The following is a 23,194-nucleotide window of genomic DNA, read 5'->3' on the forward strand; positions in this document are numbered from 1 at the left end:
ATCTTACACCACCAACACTCATCCTAATCACACGATTGATTCATGAACACCTTCTCCAACATCATAATCAAGAGCATGAAGATCAAGATGCAAGGCTAAAGACTTCATAACCATCTCCGGGTGTAGAGTTCAGTTGCATGTTAGGTTTTGACATTCTATTCTTTAACTTTGGATTTGTAACTGATTAATCATTCGGTTGATCAATTCTTTGTGTTTGCTTTTGTTCTTAAACGGTTTTTATTAATTGATCACTTAATCCTTTGTAAGTTAATTGATTTGTGGTCATCAACAATTAGGATTAAGTTCTTTCGTCATTTTCCCGTATATCGTTAACCATATTATTGATTTCGTGTTTCAACATGTAAAACCGATTATCAAATAGATTTTCATTTAGCCGTGTCAATTGTTCGGATTCAGTTCTGATGATCAACACAGTCAATCATTAAGTCTTTTGATTTACATATTTTATAAGAAACGGTCCAAAGAAGTTTTTCAATTCCTTAACTTGCTACAAAACCCGAACCCTGGAGTTTGGTTATTTTCATATCATTGTTTACAAACTACTCATTTAAACCGCTTGACATCGTTTGTCCACTTTTAAGTATTTTTATTATAGAAATTGAGTTCCACTTGCACTTTCCACTGATTCCATGTGGATTCGACACCTTACTTGCCCTAGCTAGTAAAGGAATTTTATAAGCATTTTTTATTGACCTTTCGACATCAATCAAAATGGCGCCGTTGCCGGGGAATCAACGCGCAAAGTGCTAGTTTAGCTTAATTTTTAGTTTTTGTTTTTACTTTTTTCTTCGTTCATTTTGCGCGGGGTGTTAGTGTTTTTTTCTGTGCAGGTAACTTTACAAGTTAATGCAGACGAGATACTCCCGTGAGAAAGAGCCGCTCCAGTTTGATCCCGAAATCGAGAAAACAGCAAGACGAAACCGAGCAGCTCAGAAACCCATACTAAACCAAATAACCAAAATCATAACACCAAAAGAAGAGACCATGAGTAACCGAAACCGAAGAGACCCAAATGTATACCAACCACATAACCAAGAACAACCAGTTCCACAAAACCAGAATGTTAACCGTGACAGAAACCGCAAAAGGTTCAACCAAAGAAATGTTAACGTAATCCCAGGAACATTGATGACAACTTGTCAATCAGATCCGCTCCAGTGAACCGTCAAAGATACGCTGATTTGAGAGAGGAAAGACCTGAGATAAATTGTGCTCGTGCACAGGTGGAAGATTTGCATATATGGGATGATTTTGGTTTCGATTATGAGGAAGAGGATGAGCTTAGAGATGAACAGGGGGTCGATATCAGCAACAAGATCTACGTGATGACCAAGAGATTAGACAAAATCATCCAGAATATCAGAGAGATCGAGCACCAAAACGATAACCAAACCATGAATAACCGTACTACGATTTTGATGATGGAGCTTTGAGGGCATTTGTTCCACCACCAGTCAGAGGCGTTCAAAGCCACTTCACTCCACAATTGGCTACGAATTCTCTACCGATTATCATTCCAGTCAGACATAGAAGAACTTTTTTGGTAAGGCAAAATAGTTTGACGGGATTACCTACATTTCATGGAAAGGCTACAGAAGAACCATACTTACACTTGATTGACTTCAACTCGATATGTGCACCCATCTCGAGTCAAGGTTTTACTGCGGAAGATGTGAAGATGGTAGTCTTCCAGTTTAGTTTGAAAGATGCGGCAAAGCAGTGGTTTCTATCGTTACCATCAGCTAGTATTTTCACTTGGGGAGACTTGGCACAACCGTTTTTAGACGAGTATTATACTCCACAGAGAACCATAGAGGCCCACAACAACATTCGAAACTTTCAGCATATCACTGGTGAAACTTTCTATGAATCATTCCAACGGTTTAAACGATTATTGAGGACTTGTCCACATCATGGGATTGCCATATGGGAATTGATAAAGGCATTCCAGGATAGTCTCTCAAATGATGATGTTAGTGACCTCCAAGCCACCACGAATGGATCTTTTCTTGCAAATGATGAAAATGAGGATTGGGGACATTTGGAGAGACATGTGAGTAATTCAAAGAGACAAGCACAGTCGGATAGGATGTCAAAAAGGGCGGTGGTAAAAGTAGTTGAAGTCATCGTTCGGATGATATAATGGATAGATTGGAAAAGAAGATGGATAGGTTGTTGGTTGCAGGTGTACAAGGAGCCGGAAATTCGGGAAAAACATATCCGGCATGTGAAGGTTGTGGTGATTTGGGACATGAAGTTGCGAATTTTGGGGCAACATATGATGAAGAAGAGGTGAATTATGTCCAGGGTGAACATAGATACAATAACAACATGAACTCAAACAATTACCACTCTGGCCTCAGAAACCACCCAAACTTCAGTTATGGAAATCCAAACACCCAACATAACCCAAACTTTCAGGGCAGTTCTCAGAAAACAGGATACCATTCGAATCAAAGGCAGTATGGATTGGCTCAGGTAATAATCAGAGCGGGTATACCCAAGGGAATTCTTCGGGTAACAAAGAGGAGTCACTTAAGGATGTGATGGAGTTATTTAAACAAATGAAGGCAGATCAAGAGACTCAGAATAAGGCATTGAATCAGAGGTTGGAGCTTCAAGAGAAGGCAAATGCTGCAAGAGATAAACAGGTGAGTCAACTGGCAGAAGAAATGGCAAGCCTAAAGAGAAATCCATCCAAACAACCGAGTGACACTTTGAAGAATCCGAGCCATCAAAGTAGTAGTTCGTCAAACTCCAAAAATGAACACGTCAGTGCCATCACAATCGAAGATAGCGTGGAAAATGATACGGTTGAAGAATTTGAAACGGGGGCACCACTCATCTCTATTCAGATTGGCGAGTTCAAGACCACCAAGGCACTTGTTGATTATGGTGCGAGTGTGAGTGTTCTACTGGGGAGTGTGTGTGACTGGTTTGATTTTGGACCTTTACAAGAAGTTGATACCACCTTGGTGTTAGCCGATTTCACTCGAAGACGACCCCGTGGGAAGCTGACTGGTGTTGCGGTAAAGGTTGATGATTTTTACTACCCTGGAGATTTCTTTCGAAAATAAATATTCTAGGTCATGTGCTACTAATGGGTGTCTTCCTCGTACGTGTGAGGATGACACCAAAAAGGAGAAAAGTGTTGTTTTTGATAGGTCTAAGCGTGAACGAGAGAAGGAAGAGTTAAATGTAGTAGATGTAAAAAGTGGAGCAACAATAAGTTCAACAAACAATATTAAGATGGTGATGGAAGTAGTGGTCAATAAGGAAAAGGATGGAACATACAAGAAGAAACCACCAAAGAAGGAGAAGGTAAAGAAGCCACAGCGCAAAATACCACAGCGCGTAGGTTTTTCTGCCTTGCAACCGCAGCGCAAAATACCATGTAAAACATTAATCCTTAACAAAACAAAAGTCATGCCTGCTTTCAGTTGATATTTTAGCCCATTTACCTTTATCCATTTTCGTGACACCCGGATAAAAATTAGCCTAATCCTGTGACTAATTTAACCGTGCTTATGTAAATAAAATAATATAATAAGTATAGTGACATTAGTTTAATCCGAAAACTCCAAATATTTGAGATATATTTAATTACATTCGAAAAGTTCAAATTTTGGCGTGTAGTGAACACTGTGCGAAACGAGCGTTGGCGACGACTTAAAAACTTATGAAAGTCCAAACGTGTCAGGAATGACTCGAAAAATTAAAATTCTTATGAATATAGAATTAATAATATATAAAGTTATTTTTAGAAGATTCGAATCGTAAAATTTAGAAAACAAGCTATCAGCCCGAAACCAATTATTTCCAAAAAAATAGTTTCTTAGGCTTGTATATTCAATAATCCAATATCGGATCAAACCTGATAAAAATTATTAGAATCAGAGTTCGATTGATCTAGTTAAAATTAGCAGAACGTAGAATCACGGGTATGATACTTGAACAATGCATCACAAAATCATTTTTATTTCCCTAACCAAACCGTCCCCACCCACCCCTTGTTTCTCTCAAACCACTTTGCCGATCATTACCTCTAAAGCCTACCTTGAGTCAAGTTGAGTGTTGGTGGCATGAACAAGTAAAAAGTGTATTATCACCCTCCACATAATAACTCTATAAGCTAACACAACTCACCCCGCCTTCCTCCTTTCATTCACTCATTTCATTTCACTAACACACACACTTGAAGACCTATGAAAATGTAGTAAGATACTTTGTAGGAGTTTTCTTTGTAAGACAGTTTAGAAGGTTCTGAGCCAAGACCCACCAAACAAATCATCATCTTCTTCATTTCTCTCATTAAACCTAAGGTAAGATTTATGATGAAAGTTCATTCTTCAATATCCATTGCAAGAATTTTTTTTCTTGATGCTTATATTTTTCTTAATTCGTAGCAAAACTCCGTAGAAAATAAGTTAGCTACGAAACTTATAACTACGAACTAAATCCATAGCAATTCCGTAGCAAACACCCTGTTTGCTACAGAATTGTTACGGATTTGGCCATAGCAAATACCTCTTTATGTAGTAGTGCACAAACAAGAAGAAAATACATAATATTGAACTTGAATGTTGAATGTATGTGGTGTGTGTGAGCCGTGGGAAAGAAAGAGAAAAAGAATTAATGGGTTTTTATGTTTTAGTTAAATGTTAAAATGTTAATCTTGATATTAATGATCATTAATTGCTAAGATTGATGTCATTCCCATTTAAATTACTAAAAAACGAGTACAAAAATTAAAAGAAAGAATAGAGAGAAAGAGAGAGAGAGATATGGTGAGAATAGAGTAATGGGTATTTAAGTTGGTTAATTAATATGCATACTTGATGAATTGAATACATAGAATGTTTGAAAAAGTATTAGTTAGGTGGTCTGACATGATGGAAAGTAGTCAAAATATGATTTATGTTGATATAGATGATGCATGATAAATTATAAATATAAATAATTGCATAATAGTAGTTATTAACTTGATAAAATAGGATCTAAATTTGGTATGAAAGACTTACTTTAACTTAGTTAAAAGTGCATTTTGTGATAGATTATCAATTCTGAAATATATAGTGTTTTATAAGTTTAAAGTGATCATATTTGATACATGATGCGTTTACCATGTTTCGTTCTACTTAATTTGCTTGTCGGTGGCTTTGACTTTTTAATGCGAGCTAACACGTTTTTAGGAACTGTTTTAAACAGCTCCTAAAACCTAAATAAGGTTATACATTAAGGATAAGTTAGTAAAACTAGATCCTAGACGGTTTGTGTCGCGAGAACTATAACATCTCAAAATTTTTGATTTTGAAAATGTCAAGTATACAAAATATAAGGACCAAAAATGAAAAATTTTGATTTTCCTGACCTATCGCGATACGCAGTGGATCGGAAGACAACCAATCGCGTACCGAGATGGATATGTCACAAGATCCCAAGTTGGGCGGTGTCGCGATACGCGATCACCCATAACCAATACGCCATCGCGTACCACGATGACGTGGTCTGACAGGCGAAGACACATATCTCACCACGTGTCCCCACGTGGCACCATGTGTCAGGCCACGTTGCATACGTGGCAAATCTAGTGGTGACGCGACAAGGCTAGTCGCAATACTAGATGGCCTACCAAGTGCCCATCGCATATCGCGATGGAATATTATATTGATTAAGTCGCCGCTAGATCCATCACAATACGCGATGAATCGTTTTCAAGACCCATCGCATATCGCGATGGGTTGCCTGATCAGCTCTGTAAATAAGGCTTCAAGCTCATTCATTTCATCATCCCATCCTCTTTCTCTCTCTCTCTCTCTCTCTCTCTAGTATACTTTCTCTTTCTACCTCGTTTTATGTGCCTTCGACCCGACAATCGTTAACTGTGCCCAACACTGAAGATACCTCGAATTTCGTGCCACCTAAAAGTAACCCAAAATTCTGGCTCGAAGCGCATGCACGAAGAATTGTCAAGAACACCTCGATAAGCGTGCAAGTGCGAAAGTGCTGCCGAAATTTTAGGTATTTATTAAGCTACTCGAGGTAGGGGTTCTGCCCGAGTAAAATATAATTGTATTATTATAACATTAAAATGGACTTAGACCATATTCGAGGGTATACTTGATACCTCGAAAGTATAAAAAAAGAAAAATATTAATAAAGGATGTTAGATAAAACAGTTCTTTGTTATTAAATAAAAATTTTATTTAAGTTTCTTAAATAAATAAAGAAATAAAGTATACGTTTCTTCGAGAAGAAGAAACGTAGTGTTTAAAAAAGTAAACAAGTTGAACTACAGATTCAAACATATTTAACAAAGAAAAATGATTTGAACTAAAGGTTTGAAAAGAAAATATAATCAAGGTAAAGATTATGCGAAAAAGACTAAAGGTCTAAAGCTAGATTGTTAATCTAGTAATAACAAATACTTATACTCGTACTATAGGTCTGGGATAACAAGAAAGACGAACTCAATCAGTGAAGTGAAGCTGATTAAGCAAAAAGGTGAATACGACCCAAACTTTTATAACTAAGTTTAATCGAGTCAAATTGAATTGATGACATGAGATTACTTGTCTCTAAAACGTTATAAACAAAAGTAATCGTTGATCCTCAGGCTGTCATGTAAGTTTGTATGGATCCTTTTATATGTGGTTAGATGGTGGGCACACCGCGCAACACCTGGTTATGGCTCCACCATGACGGGTCGGACGTAAGTTATGTCCGAAAGAGGGGTAATCATGTGTATACTAATGGTAGCTAAGTAATCTCGAACGTTTCGGTGTTTGTTGAGCGGTTTCGAGTTGAGCTTAAGTTTATAATTGTGACGTATTTTTAAATTGTTTTACAGGTAATGAAGATTAGATGCTTGGGGACGAAGTAGACATTAGGTGATCTGATGGCACAGATGAATTTGGTGAATGTTAAATATAAATGGTGGTTTTAACAAAAAATCTTTTGTAAACGTTAATCGGGCATTTTTATAATCCCGTGTTTTGAATATATAAATATATTAATATTATATCCACGCTAAATTTCCGCATTTAAACTGTAACTCTGATTTATTTACAAAAACAATACCAACTATGGGTCACACGCCTAGGCCTAAGATAGGGGGTGTGACAAGCACCGATACGAAAGCGTTAAATTTGCTAATTTTGTGAAAATAATAGCTAAAATGAAAAATAAAGTATTTTTATAAAAATGCTTACAAAACTTATATGTTTTCATATAAAAAGTGTTTTCAAAATCTAAAACATAAAGTTTCATATGAAAAAAGTTAACCAGTTTGCCATTAATCGCAAAACCGACAAACCAAAGAAACCAGTGAAAACAACTTTAAAAATATTTTTTTAAAGCTATAAACTAATAAATATTCCATAAACTAATTTATAAATTTATAAATTTAAATAATAATAATTTATTACTATAAAAAATTGCATTGTGTCGCTTGTTACTTTATTAATAATTACTTGTATGCATCCATATATTGATACTAGTTATATAGATAAATATATATAAGTTCGGATCTTGCGTGCTTGTGTGAAATGTAACTTGGACTTAAACAAACTAAAAGTCACAAACGAGTCGATCGAACTTGAACTAATAAAAAGATAAAAAGAAACGTTTTAGGAAAACTAAAGCGTTTGTGTGAAATATTTTAAGTTTAGTGGACAACTTAAAATGTATAAGATTATTAAAAACATGTATTATATTAATAGGACACGAGGTGTTTGGACATATATGATGTTGTACCTACCGAATGCGAGTTTCTCACAAATTCACTCGTTTTAATAATTAAATGTTTTATAAATGTTTTTTGGGGAAAGACATATTTCATAAGCATTTTATTTTACAGTTGTATTAAATGTAATGGGTTAAATCAGACTGGCGTAGAATACTTAGGTAAGGAAACAACTTCCTAAATATATTATGAACGCGAAGGTAAGGAAACAACTACCCGGTCGTTATAACTGTTAACCTTTTATTGGGACGTAGAAATATTGATAGATCTATCGGGGTGACGCTCTGCCTGGCGACCAATCGCTCTAGTTAAATGTTGGGAGCAAATATTTTGAGTTTGGTATGTGTCGGGTTGTAGATTTCAATTCCTTGCATGTGTCATGTTTCTTGCAAACTTATGATTAATACACTTGTTATAATAATAAAATGTTAGATAAAGTTTGAATAATGGATTACCTTCGTAAGCGTTCAAAAAGGATTATATATATTGGTAACTATTGGTTTCAAATACATGGTTTTTAAATTTGAAAACTCACCAACTTTGCATTGACAAACTATTTTAAATGTGTCTTTCAAGTAAATGAAAACGTGAAAACTTCAGTGAGGACGCGAGAAAAGATGACGTGTGCGTTTGAATGGAAACTTTTGACTTTTCAAAGTTTGGACTTTTAATTGAATAAAACGTGTAATATGACACGTGTAAAAACTCTTATGGTTGAATAAAGTCCAACTTAGAGCATCTACAACAACACACCTCTACAAATTGCCACATCAGATTTCAAACTTTTCTCAAACACCTCATTTTATTCTACAACAACAAACATCCACAAACCCATCACATAATATTAAAATAATATATATATATATATATATATATATATATATATGGGTGAGATCGAGAGAGAACTAGAGAACTAGTAAAGAATTATTTTTAACTATTTTTAAAAAAAATATTTTGTGATTTTTTTTCTTTCCTCCTTCAAATAAGATGATATTTATACTAAAAAAAACTTGTCGGTGTAGTGCATATGTGCACTAATGCCTATTGCATATATAAAATAGTGTTTTATTGCATATAAGACAACACAATTGCATTATACAATAAACGCTATTGAATATATGAAAATACAACACTAATAATTGTATGCAATACACACTATCGCATATATGTAATACAACATTAATGCACATATGTACTATATCTATTTTTTTATTTTTGTATAAAATATAACACTATTACACATATACAATACAAAAAATTGCATATATGCTAATCAACACTATTGCACATATAAAAATACACACTAGTGCACATATGCTTTAAGAAAAAGTCAACGTATTGCATATATGCATTACAACGAGTTTTTTTTTTATTTTTTTTAATTTTTATATTTTTTTATGGTGAAGAATAACAACATATAAGAAGGATGAAAGAAAAAAAATTAAAAATATTTTTTTTAATTAAATTAAAAATACTTTATTATTAGTTCTCTAGTTCTCTCTCTAAGAAGGAGTTCTCTCTTGATCATTTCCCTATATATATATATAGGGAGGGGTTATTCTAAAAAGATGAGTGTGTCTAAAAAGTATAGGAAGTAATCTGAATGGTTAGATCTTAGTAGTCAATGGTTAAGATTGAAAGATGAAACTAGAGGCGGAGTGTTTTATTTTATAATGTTAGATTGGTGTGTTAAAGGGTAGTTTAGTCTTTATAGATATAATAACATGTAGGATGTCAACTTAATCTATTTAGAAGGCTCCTACTTTTTAGCAATCATTCTCTCAAACTTTCAAAATATAATTAACAATATAATATATATTTATTATCAATTAAACTCACAATCTACTTTATTCTCTCAATCTCCCACCGTCACATATATTATCACTCAAAAAGACTCCCACCAACCGCCAACATTAAAATAAAATTGGAGCAGAAGTATGTGAATTTTTTCAATTATATTTCAACAAGTGAATCACATAGTATGTTCTGTGGTTTTATTCTCAATTGCGGCTATCAGAAGCCCGTTAATTAACGACGTTGAATCTGATGTGTTTTTAATTGGATGTACCGTTCAACTACAATGGATAACAAGAATTCCCTCTGAAGGCGTAATCTGTTTCTACAAAGAAGCAAGAATTCAATTATGTGTTTTCTTTTTATGTTTTAAGTGTTGTATGTTGTTTGTTGTTATAATACTGATAAGGTTGTTTAGGTGTTAATTTTGGTTGTTTTGATAGTGTGGTGTGTTGTTTGTGTTGTGGTATACAGGTAAGCAAAGGATAACATGAAGATAAAACCCCATCATAACGAAATTAAGCAACTTAAAAACATTAGTGTCGGTTGTATTGCGTTTGAAACGAAAAATATACACCTATATCGAAACAATAAAATGCATAGAAAGCAAAAAATCAAACAATCCTCATAACAAAATTAATATAGGTTTCGCCAAAGATCACACGAACATAACACACCATAATTACAAAAAATAAAACCTTAATTAACGATTGTACGTATGGAGTTTTATATAGTTGATGGTCATCCTTGAAGTTCTCCATATTAAATATTAAATATTGTTTTGATTGTTAATGGAGATTAACTAGTTGATATTGTGAATAATAGATTAACTAGCAACAAAATAGGGATTCATATTAATTTAATTAATTACATTCCATAATAAGCAAAAAAAAAAACAAAAATCACAATCATACCCTTAATTGATCATTTTAATCTAATGGTTCAAAACTCTTCCTACACTTTTTAGGAAAAGATTACTTTTTATTATAACCTTTCTCTATATATATATATATATATATATATATATACACACACACACACATATGGTTGAGTTATAATAAGAAGGTTAATTTTTGTAGGAAGGATAATAAATAATCTTGTCCATTCATTTTAGACTTAAATGGTTGAGATTAGATTAGAAAGATCATCAAGTGTAAAACAAGGATAAGGGCATAATATGGATAACACATTTGTTTACTTTCTCTCTCCACATGCAAGGCACATGTCAAATTCCCCCATCATTTTAAAACGTCCATAACTTTTTAATACGACATTTTTTTAAAAAAAAAATCACCTTAATAACGAGTGTTTTTTTTATCTTTTATATGAGTACCATATTGTTATATAAAAATAAAAAAATCGTGGGTTTTTTACGAATTGTGTTTTACCAAAATTGTGTTTTACAAAATTGTGTTATACAACTGTGTTTTATTTTTTTTATAGTGTTTTTTGCATTGTGTTTTTTACGTTGTGTTATTTAATTGTGTTTTTAATTATGTTTTTATTTTCATAGTGTTTTTTCCATTATGTTTTTTCATTGTGTTTTTTCATAGTGTTTTCCATTGTGTTTTTCGGTGACTTTCCGGCGAAATTTCCGAAGACTTTTCCAGCAAGGTGTTGGCGGTGGTGGTTGTAGAAGATGAGTGAAAATTAAGTGGGTTTTTATGATTAATTAAGTGAGTTTTTGAAATTAAATTAAGTGGGTTTTCAATATTAAAGTAGAAGACTAAAATACCCTCATTCCTAGCCTTCTTAGGAAAATCAAACTTCTTATTTGAACCTTTCTATATATATATATATATATATATATATGGTAAGGATCCTAAGAGAACCATTTGCAAATTGAGAACTTTATGAACTATTTTGGAACACTAAAAACACCTTTAAAAAAATCATATAACAAAAAAATTTAAAAGTTTAAAAACCAAAATTTCTTATATTTCATTCTGGTTTCATTAAAAAAACGTCGTATTATACACATATATATAATTTTATTTAATATTTAGTTGCATAATATACGCATATGTACAATATCATTTATCTTAAATTATACATATGTGTATAAAAACATGATGTAAATGTACATATATGTATATATTATACATATGTGTATATAATTTAGCTAAACCAAGTTTTTTTTATGAAATCGGGATGTTAAAATAAGAATTTTGGTTTTTTTACTTTTTTCATTTTTGTGTTTTTTTATTTTATGATTTTTTTTATTTTTTGGTTTTTTATGGTCCAAAATGGTTCTCATAGTTCTTAATTTCAAAAAAGTTATCTTATGATCCTGATCATATATATATATACATACATGGGTGAGTTATAATAAAAAGAGATAGTTTCCTAGGAATAGTAAGAATAAATCTAAGCCCTTGGATCTATGATCTAGTGGTTGAAATTGGTAGTTTTTAAACTAACAAATAGTTTCATAAGATCTAGGATTTAGGTTACATAGTTTTCTAACTCTAAATTTTATGTCATTTCTACTCTTCCTACAAAACTATGTCTTTTTATTTTAACCCTTATATATGTATATATATATATATATACACATGTTATATATATGTGTGTGTGGTTAAGAGAGTGGTCCCTCACTTTTTGCCACCTATGATGTTTGGATGAAGTTTGTAGTCACAAACTTTGTGAAGCAAACGTGTAGCCTACAACAATAAAAGTTGGTATCTCTCTTGTTTGAAGTTATCCACATCATCCAAACTTTGGGTTCCACACCTCATTGTGGATGCTCTTATGAATTTTATGTAAATTGATTGTGATTGGTTGAAACGGCGTCTGTCACCACCCGAAACAACTTAGTCAAAGTTTTCCGCTGCTTAACGGGATGTGATAATTTTATTAAAGTAGTAATTAATATATATCGTTTTCGAATGAGCTTTGTGTAATATATTTAGTATAAATAAATAACTAATTAAGGGATTGTCTGAATTTGTCTAAAATTGAGGGCCATAATGACTTAGAACCTGACTGGATTCTTATCAAATTTGACAAGTGTTTCATTCGGTCAGAGTGATTTGGAATACCTTAATCTTTCTGTCAACAACTTCACTAGGGTCCATATTCAGTGAGAATGAAGATTTTGTATTTCTTGATCTAAATGCATGGCTTGGGTTAGGAGCGTTTTCAATAATATCCTTTTCAATTATTAGGTTTAATGATTAGGATTGTTTTAGGTGATATATCACATTGTTTAACCTGAACACCATATGTAGTTTATTCATGTAAAAAAATCTTTAATTCTGTCGCGCAATTAAAGCAGTTTAACATGGATACGGCTTATTTAAAACACCTATTAACACTTTAATCCGTCTGTTTGCTCCTATTGGAGCTATTCTTATGACGATGGCTTTTATCTTTCTAGTTTGAGCGCAAACTTTAGCCCAAGGAGACATCAACCTATGTATAATTGATTATACATATTTGGAAAATGAGAAAAGTGAAATCCATAGCAAATCTTACTAAATTATTAAAGCAATACAAGGTTTCCACATAATGTTCATATAGCATACAACTCACCAATTTTCTATTTATATAATTTCCACATGTTAATTTGAACATTAATTTTAAACATTAACTCATAAGTTGAATAAAGTTTCAAAATAAATAGTTATAATTATCATTTATTTAGTAATAAAGACAATTAATTGTTTTCATTGTTATTTTTTTTATTTTGAGACTTTGTTAAATTACTTTTTTTTGGATTTGAGAAATTATTTATGAACGTATGGGTGTTTGGATTGAAATGGTGGTTTACGTCACGAGGTTTGGATTTTATTGTTTTTTTCTTAAACGCGCTATTTAATAAAATTATAATTATATCTCATTGTTATATTCATAATTTTAGCATTCTTTATGTTATGTACTTCTATAGTTTATAACTTCAATAAAAATAGTTTTTATAACACACAAATTATGTTACATCTACATGGTTACGCTTTATAGTTTACCACATATGACTTCAGTAGATGATGAAGTTTTAATTAATATGTCTTTTTTGTTTCATGATATAAGTTAGAAATATGTGAATGACTTAGAATTATGTTTAAATTGTTATTTTTCTCTATTTGTCTTTCTTTATTAGATTCTTTTAACTAAAATAACAATGTGATATCTTATTGTAATAATAATAATAATAATAATAATAATAATTAACTGACGTTTACATTTCATTAAATATAACACACACACACACACACATATATATATATGTATAAAGTTTTATATATTTTTCGTCCGTGTGTAACACGAGATCTAAACTACTGCCATAGTAAAATAAGCCATATAAATCAACATGCCAAACTAACGGACTTGCTTTAAGTATGGAAGGATCAGGCAGTTTCAATAGTTCATGATTTTAATAATCGTTGGGTTAACGTGAGGGCAAGTTAAAAGTCGACTTCTGCACGCATGAAGCATCCCTTGTTTAGCTTCCTATTTTATTTTTGTTTTTTAATATTCAATTTGTTTTACATGGTACAAGGCTATTTGGTTTTGAAACATTATATTTGATTCCGCTAACAATTTATTATTCTTAATATTGAGGTACAATATAATATTTTTGGATGAATAAAAATAATAAAAAAATAAGTAAATAGCTACGATATCAGTAGTACTTTCAAAAAGAATTAAACTACTGCTAAATTGAAATAAGATATAACCGTAAAATGATAAAAACAGGATGAACTTTTATGCAATTAGTTAAATGTAATGACCAAGGGATTTTCATAAACATAATATATTCATGACTTTGTATTCCTAAATTGGGAATAAAATTTATAATGTAAATGACCAATTTCAAGATTTACATAGTAAACGTTAAAATCAAATCATGAGTTGAGCCGCGTATATACTTTCTTGATTGGTTTGAAGGTTTGGTCGGTTTTGGTGTCTTATAAAAATAATTATTTTTCTTATCTAAAATATTAGATAAATAAAAAATGATGTTATGCTTGATCTATGAATTAATTGATCACATGTTGGTATATTTAATTCGTTTAATTAAATATATATGTTGATGTATCAATGTTCATAGTTAAATCTAAAAATAAAAAATATATATATTTGATAAGATTAATTGTTATCCAATACATGGTCCTTTAACCTATTTGTTATAACCTTCTGATTCGTTTATAGCTCGTTTATCAAGCTTATGACTTGATTGCAACACATCAACTAGTTTACAACCTATTTATAACTTGTTTAAAATTTTAAAAAAACTATAAAATATAAGAATTTGAACCTCTTCCAAAAAAATGTTTTATCTTAGTTCAAACCCAATTTCACACTTTACATGGACATGTTGAGGAGACGGCAACGAATTGTCCTTTTATTGAAACCCCACGTGGCCGGTTGATGTCATCATATGCTATTCATTTTGAATAAGTATACCATGAAGTCCTTCAACTTTGATTCATTTACAAGTTGGAACTCAAGTTTTAAATTCGACATTAATTTGTCCCATAGTTCTTCCTTCATGTCAATTTAGATTGCATTGTAAAGTTGTAGTTGACATCTACATAGGCTTGACCTATTATTTACAAGAACAAAGATGTGAAAGTATAGTTACTAACTTCTTTCAAATTTCAAATTATACCGATAATATTTCAACCCATTAGTCATGGTCATGACAAGAAAACGGTTGGAAATATGAAATCATATATTGCAAATTCAAATAGAGCATTCCTTATGCACTATATATGTAGGATTAGTGTGTATATTTACCGTCTCTATGTGCTATATGATGATGATATGAATCCCACATAAGTGTGTTACAAATATGACACACGTTGATGTGATATACTTGTGCACGTCATGGTATGATATGATTGAGCAAAACACTTCATAGGTGTAGGGGTATGGTACTAAAATCCGGTTCTACGACCCTAAATCTATTATGTTTGGCTTATTTTATTACATGGACTAATACAATGTTATTGGGCTGAGGGGGTTTTGTGGAGGTTACCCTAATTGGGCTAGGCCCATTAGGGTACCATGATGGTGGCCATGAGACTCTCTATATAAGGAGGTCTCCACCTCCTTATTAGGGGTCATGCTCAATAAGAGCCACCACCACTTTTTTGTGTCTGTGAACAAGAAATCCTCAGGATATCTTAGCAGTCACCTCCACGCCTCCAAAAAGCCATCGCAGGTCTCAAGATCGCAGGTCTCAACATCGCAGGTCTCAAGCACAGCTAAAGAAGAAGATCAAGACGTGGTTCGTTCATCTCAAAATCCGTGGAAACATCGTCATGGATCAGGTTAGATTCATTTCGTGATTCGACATTTGGCGCCATCCGTGGGACGGCAACGAACTGCCCTTCGATCTTCATCTCGGCTGTCGGATCTCTCCCAGGAAAAACCCAGATCTGGAAGTTTACAGAAAAAAGCTTCAAGGCTTGTTCTATTAAAGCTCAAAAAGATCCATAGATCTAAAAAGAAGGCTTCCAGATCTGGGCTAGAAGAAACGGCCGGATTCAAATGATCAGGTCTCCGGATCTGTGATGGTTTTAAATCTGCTCCGAGCTTCAGATCTGTCCAGATCTGATTTACAGATCTAGGTCTAAATTACAGACCTGGATTTTAGGTCCAAAGTTGCAGGTCTGACTCTAAAATTGCAGATCCAGAAATTACCAGATTTCCGCCGCCATGTACGCGCCCCCGCGGATGCTCACTCCGCAGCCGCGCATATGCCGCCGCGGAAACCACCATCTGGGTTTGGCGCAAGAGACCTCAGCCATGCACGCGCACTCACGAGTCACCACTCCATCGCCGTGCATGCGCGCATCAGGCCACGCGCCAAACTTCAAAGGTTGGGAATCCTCATAATATCCCACATGGCTACACGCCAAACTTCAAGGTTGGGAATCCTCGTAATATCCCATATGGCTTCGCGCCAAACTTCAAGGTTGGGAATCCTCTTAATATCCCATATGGCTTCGCGCCAAACTTCAAGGTTGGGAATCCTCATAATATCCCATATGGCTTCGCGCCAAACTTCAAGGTTGGGAATCCTCATAATATCCCATATGGCTTCGCGCCAAACTTCAAGGTTGGGAATCCTCATAATATCCCATATGGCTTCGCCCCAAACTTCAAGGTTGGGAATCCTCATAATATCCCATATGGCTTCGCGCCAAACTTCAAGGTTGGGAATCCTCATAATATCCCATATGGCTTCGCGCCAAACTTCAAGGTTGGGAATCCTCAAAATATCCCATATGGCTACGCGCCAAACTTCAAGGTTGGGAATCCTCAAAATATCCCATATGGCTTCGCGCCAAACTTCAAGGTTGGGAATCCTCATAATATCCCATATGGCTACGCGCCAAACTTCAAGGTTGGGAATCCTCATAATATCCCATATGGCTTCGCGCCAAACTTCAAGGTTGGGAATCCTCATAATATCCCATATGGCTTCGCGCCAAACTTCAAGGTTGGGAATCCTCATAATATCCCATATGGCTTCGCGCCAAACTTCAAGGTTGGGAATCCTCATAATATCCCATATGGCTTCGCGCCAAACTTCAAGGTTGGGAATCCTCAAAATATCCCATATGGCTACGCGCCAAACTTCAAGGTTGGGAATCCTCATAATATCCCATATGGCTTCGCGCCAAACTTCAAGGTTGGGAATCCTCATACCACATGCTCATGCACCACATATGCTCACGCATCACATATGCTCACGCGTATTACACATGCTTACGCATCACACGCTCACACATATCGCTGTCTACCCGCACGCGCATGCGACATCTGCGCGTGGCGCATAACACATACCAAAGTCTACGCGCACGCGTATGCAACATCTGCGCCTGGCACGGGACATAATACAGCTCCTAAGACGCCTCGCGCGCAAGCTGGTATTATTATTACAACTCGTAAGTCGCCCCGCGCGCCAGCTTAATTATTATTCTCAAAGCTCATAAGACGCCTCTCGCGCGCAAGCTTTATTACTTTTAGCTCGTAAGTCGCCTCTCGCGCGCAGGCTTTATTATTCTTAGCTCGTAAGACGCCTCACGCGCAGGCTGTATTATGCTACAGCTCGTAAGACGCCCCTCGCGCGCAGGCTTTATTATTCTCAGCTCGTAAGTCGCCCCGCGCGCCAGCTTAATTATTATTCTCAAAGCTCGTAAGACGCCTCTCGCGCGCAAGCTTTAATACTCTTAGCTCGTAAGTCGCCTCTCGCGCGCAGGCTTTATTATTCTTAGCTCGTAAGACGCCTCACGCGCAGGCTTTATTATGCTACAGCTCGTAAGACGCCCCTCGCGCGCAGGCTTTATTATTCTCAGCTCGTAAGTCGCCCCGCGCGCCAGCTTAATTATTATTCTCAAAGCTCATAAGACGCCTCTCGCGCGCAAGCTTTATTACTCTTAGCTCGTAAGTCGCCTCTCGCGCGCAGGCTTTATTATTCTTAGCTCGTAAGACGCCTCACGCGCAGGCTTTATTATGCTACAGCTCGTAAGACGCCCCTCGCGCGCAGGCTTTATTATTCTCAGCTCGTAAGTCGCCCCGCGCGCCAGCTCAATTATTATTTTCAAAGCTCAGAAGTCGTCTCTCGCGCGCAGGCTTTATTATTCTTAGCTCGTAAGACGCCTCACGCGCAGGCTTTATTATTGTACAGCTCGTAAGACGCCCCTCGCGCGCATGCTTTATTATTCTCAGCTCGTAAGTCGCTTCTCGCACCAGCTTCATTATTATTATAGCTCATAAGTCGCCATGCGCGCAGGCTTCATTATTATTACAGCTCATAAGTCGCCATGCGCGCAGGCTTCATTATTATTATAGCTCGTAAGTCGCTTCTCGCGCCAGCTTCATTATTATTTTAGCTCGTAAGTCGCTTCTCGCACCAGCTTCATTATTATTACAGCTCATAAGTCGCCATGCGCGCAGGCTTCATTATTATTATCGCTCGTAAGTCGCCTCTCGCGCCAGCTTCATTATTATTTTAGCTCGTAAGTCGCTTCTCGCGCCAGCTTCATTATTATTACAGCTCGTAAGCCGCAACTCGCGCAGGCTCTATTATTATAGCTCGTAAGCCGCCTCACGCGCAGGCTTCATTATTTTTACAGCTTGTCACCATCATGGGAAAAACCTCCCAAAACTCAGACAATAAAGAAAAGGCCAAAGAAAAGGGAAAAAACCGCCTCACACCTTATAAAGTCCAGCGCTCCACCTAGACGCTTGCGCGCCCAGGAGCAACACTGGACTTAGGGGGCTTGTAGGGGTATGGTACTAAAACCCGGTTCTACGACCCTAAATCTATTATGTTTGGCCTATTTTATTACATGGATTAATACAATGTTATTGGGCTGAGGGGGTTTTGTGGAGGTAACCCTAATTGGGTTAGGCCCATTAGGGTACCATGATGGTGGCCATGAGACTCTCTATATAAGGAGGTCTCCACCTCCTTATTAGGGGTCATGCTCAATAAGAGCCACCACCACTTTTTTGTGTCTGTGAACAAGAAATCCTCAGGATATCTTAGCAGTCACCTCCACGCCTCCAAAAAGCCATCGCAGGTCTCAAGATCGCAGGTCTCAACATCGCAGGTCTCAAGCACAGCTAAAGAAGAAGATCAAGACGTGGTTCGTTCATCTCAAAATCTGTGGAAACATCGTCATGGATCAGGTTTGATTCATTTCGTGATTCGACAATAGGACTAAAGAAAAAAAACAGCGAAGAAACAATGCCTATATAGAAACTATGATAAATGATAGGTATGTAGTATGATATCTAGAGGTGGCATATCATATGCATATAGTGTGTGGCGGCATACAACGACTATGTTGTGTAAATGGTGCCACGTAGCACGTTTATACACATTGATAATGTTTCATAAGGGTTCTGATACATGTAGACCTTCTTGGAATTATCGTGTAATAGAAGCCAACTCATAACGATGTTGGTCAACATCGTATGTATGTGCCGCTGTGCAGAGCTAATGAAGTAGGCATTCCTCACTACGTTATCTAACACGCACCTATATAACACCCATGTAGCAGTTTAAAGACAAGATTAAGTGAATAAATCATAATAATATAAGGGTAATGATGGCCTATATAAATATGCAATGGTTTTAAGCAATATACCAAGTGACAAAAGTTGGAGGAGGTTGAATGCAAATTAAGGCAATAGTAAAAATAGAGAAATCCATATTCCATATGCAGATGGTGTCGACACAATTTATCCCCATCCTCATTAAAATCTCTCGACTTTTTCCTATCAAAATTTAGTGCAACTATGTCGACATTTCTTTCTGGTTATACCCAACACCAGAACATGCATCCATAAATTATAACATTCATCAACAACTATCGACGACGTACGTGTGTTTCATCATCGATATCTCATCTTGTTGTACATACAAAACTAAATCAATTATTCGTCGCAACGAAATTCACACCATGTGGGTGCTCCAGGTTTCTTTATTTCTCTCTAGATTATATATTTATTTGATTCATCTTATTCTAATTTAAATTAATTGCATTGTTGAATTGTTTTTTAGGAGCTAATATACCCTTTGCTGAATCTGGAGAAGATTAAAGGGGATGTACGAATTTCTTCAGGTAAATCTATAACCTTGTTATGATCTAATGATCTGTCTATATGCATTTTTTTATCCCAAACCTCCTAATTTGGTGTATTTTGTAAATAATTAATGTTTAGAAACATGTTCTTGGATACTTACCATCAATGACTAAATGTTAATTGCTTCACAAATTTTCATTTGTTTTTTTTAATCGGCACTTTTATTATTCCTATGAAATATTGAATATAGGGAGAAAAATCATATGTTTCACATTGTTTTTCAATGATTATTATAAAAAATTGAAGGAGTTTGTTTTGAATTAATGTTGCATTCAATAAACATTGGTTGCAAACGCAAGATTTTGTTTTGTTTTAAAACTATGGTTTCATAGTTGCCAATCCCATATTGTGTAATTCACCAATTGATCAATACGAATTGTGCCCGAGCCCAAGCTCGTTTAGATTTCTAAATCTAAAGCTCAGCTTGTGAGTAACATTTCAAGCTCGAGTTTGACTAGTTTCTTATTTATTAATTATTTTATTATTTTATTGATATATCTTTATAACTATTTATACAAATATTTATGATTATAATTTTTGTATATAATATTATAAAAATTATTTAATATGTTTACAATCGAGAGTTACCATCAACTACAAAAAAAAATCATAGTTTTAGAACATAAAAAAGCTATATCCGTAACCAATAACTTGTTTTATAATTTTCACTAGTAGTAATTATTTAAGTTCTTCACTACGTATTTATATCATACGAAAACAAATTATATAAACTATTCTTGGATCCAAAAAGGGTTCATTTTCAGGAACTTTTCCGAATCCATGTCAGCAAAAAACTGCACCAACTCACCAGAGTTCGAACCATGCAGCGACGAAAAAGCCGCTCTCATCCTTAAATTCATAGCCATTGGCACCATTCTCGTCGCGGGAATCCTAGGTGTCACCATCCCAGTTGTAAGCAAAAAACGCGGGTTCTTTAAAACAGATTCCAACCTCTTCTTTTCCACCAAAGCCTTTGGTGCTGGTGTGATTCTAGCCACGGGGTTCGTGCACATGCTACCCGATGCAAACGAGGCGTTAACAAACCCGTGTCTACCCGAAAACCTGTGGGACCACTACCCATTTTCGGGTTTGATTGCTATGATGGCTGCATTGACCACATTGCTGGTTGACTTTATTAGTACTCAGTATTATGAGAGCAAGCAAATGAAGCAAGCTGTTCAAGATGGGAAAGATGAAAGGGGTGATTCGTATTCAGAATCTGTTATTGTTTTGGTGGAGAATGAGAATCATGATCAAGTGTTTGGGGAAGAAGATGGTGGTGGGATTCATATTGTGGGGATTAGAGCTCATGCTGCTCATCACGGTCATAATAATAATAATAATAATAACAATAATAAAGAAGCGATCGCGGGTTCTGAAGCGCGTTCGCATACGCACTCACGTGGTGGTACCGATGATCATGATGATGACGAGGCTCGGGTTCGGCATGTTGTTGTTTCACAGGTAGTTATGTTTTATCTTTAACAGGTAAAAGTTTAAAATTAAGTTAGAATGGGAACATGTATGGGGTTTAGTGTTTAGCTTGTAGAACAGGTTGGAAGTCGCCTAAAGTGTATTCAAAATGCATAAAACCTGCTAAGTCGTTTTTTTTAAAAAGATGTTATTATCGTAATAATATAGTTATAATATTCATTTTAGGCAAGTAATTATTTAAAAAGTTCAAGGTACAAAAGAAAAAAAATAATTGTTCAGATGTCATAAGAGCATTTGAAATAATTTATTTTAGACTAATTATACATTTGACAGGTATTAGAACTCGGGATCTTGTCACATTCAATCCTAATCGGACTATCACTAGGTGTCTCCCAGAGCCCGTGCACCATTAGACCCTTGCTCGGTGCATTATCGTTCCATCAACTTTTCGAAGGGTTTGCACTAGGCGGGTGCATCTCTCAAGCCAAGCTCGGGGCCCTTCATTCAACTATAATGGCATGTTTTTTTTGCTGTAACGACCCCTTTAGGTGTCGGTATAGGTGCGGTTATATGCTCGTTTTATAACCCGAACAGCCCCAGAGGTCTGGTTATTGAAGGGGTACTTGATGCAGTATCTGCTGGGATTTTGATTTATATGGCTTTGGTTGATTTAATCGCTGCTGATTTTATGAGTAAGAAGATGAAGTGTAATGTTAGGCTGCAAGTTATGTCTTATGTTGCGTTGTTTCTTGGGGCTGGGCTAATGTCTCTTCTTGCGGTTTGGGCATGATAAATGTATATTATGTGTTATGTAATGGTATGTTATGTTATGTTAAGTTATGATAGTGGGTCAAAGCACGTTTTGGTATTGTATTATATATTCATTAATCTTTTAGTTGTGTCAAATTAATTAGCATGTTCCTTTGTGTTCAGTGTTTGTGTCTTCTTCGAGTTTTATAAGAATAAGAGAGATAATCATTGCCAAACATATTACCAAACCTGTCATAATAGTTCCCGAATAATGAAGCTACAACTACCCTAACCATTATTTAAAATTCAAAGTTCAAACTAAGCAATTATTAACACCCAACAAAACTCTAAACGACTCAGAAAACTCCAGACCTGACTCGAATTTTTCTTTGCATGCCAAGTCTTTTGTGAATCAAATAAGATTATTGCAACATGGTAGACATGTCGATGTTTAAACAATACACAATTAATTTGAATTAAGATTTATAGTTGTAGTGATTCAAGGATGAGTAACCTTGTAGAGAGTTTCCACTTGACAACTTAAAACAAATTTTTGGGCGCAACGTCATATTTTCTTGCATTAGTTTTTAGTTATTGAAGGTTTTATTTATTTATTTCATAGAAGTTATCATTAAGATTATTCAAAACTTAAGGTAGAATTGGTTGTCAGTTGACCATATAAACACACAAAAATACGTCATGTATTTGTGATGGGAAGGGGGGAGTGGTGTAAGTAATAGGCATAAGTCGTGTTAGTGAGCATGATTGAGTTTGTTAGGGCTCCGATATATGGAGAGAGGGCGTAGCCATGGATTATCATTGTAACTTCTCTTTACGTTTTCG

At 35.0% G+C, this 23,194-nt stretch overlaps 1 pseudogene across 1 annotated transcript; it reads left to right on the forward strand.

Moving 5' to 3' along the window:
* The first annotated feature begins 19,915 nt into the window (after positions 1–19,915).
* Positions 19,916–22,565, forward strand: LOC143599392 (zinc transporter 4, chloroplastic-like; annotated as a pseudogene). The gene is made up of 4 exons (XR_013147287.1): positions 19,916–19,998; positions 20,085–20,145; positions 20,919–21,631; positions 21,935–22,565. The product of XR_013147287.1 is annotated as a zinc transporter 4, chloroplastic-like (transcript).
* Positions 22,566–23,194: the final 629 nt, after the last annotated feature.

This window comes from Bidens hawaiensis, unplaced genomic scaffold, assembly GCF_021521415.1.
Source record: "Bidens hawaiensis isolate Kalapana, Puna unplaced genomic scaffold, B.hawaiensis_p1.1 tig00052130_1, whole genome shotgun sequence".
In the NCBI taxonomy this organism is placed as follows: domain Eukaryota; kingdom Viridiplantae; phylum Streptophyta; class Magnoliopsida; order Asterales; family Asteraceae; genus Bidens; species Bidens hawaiensis.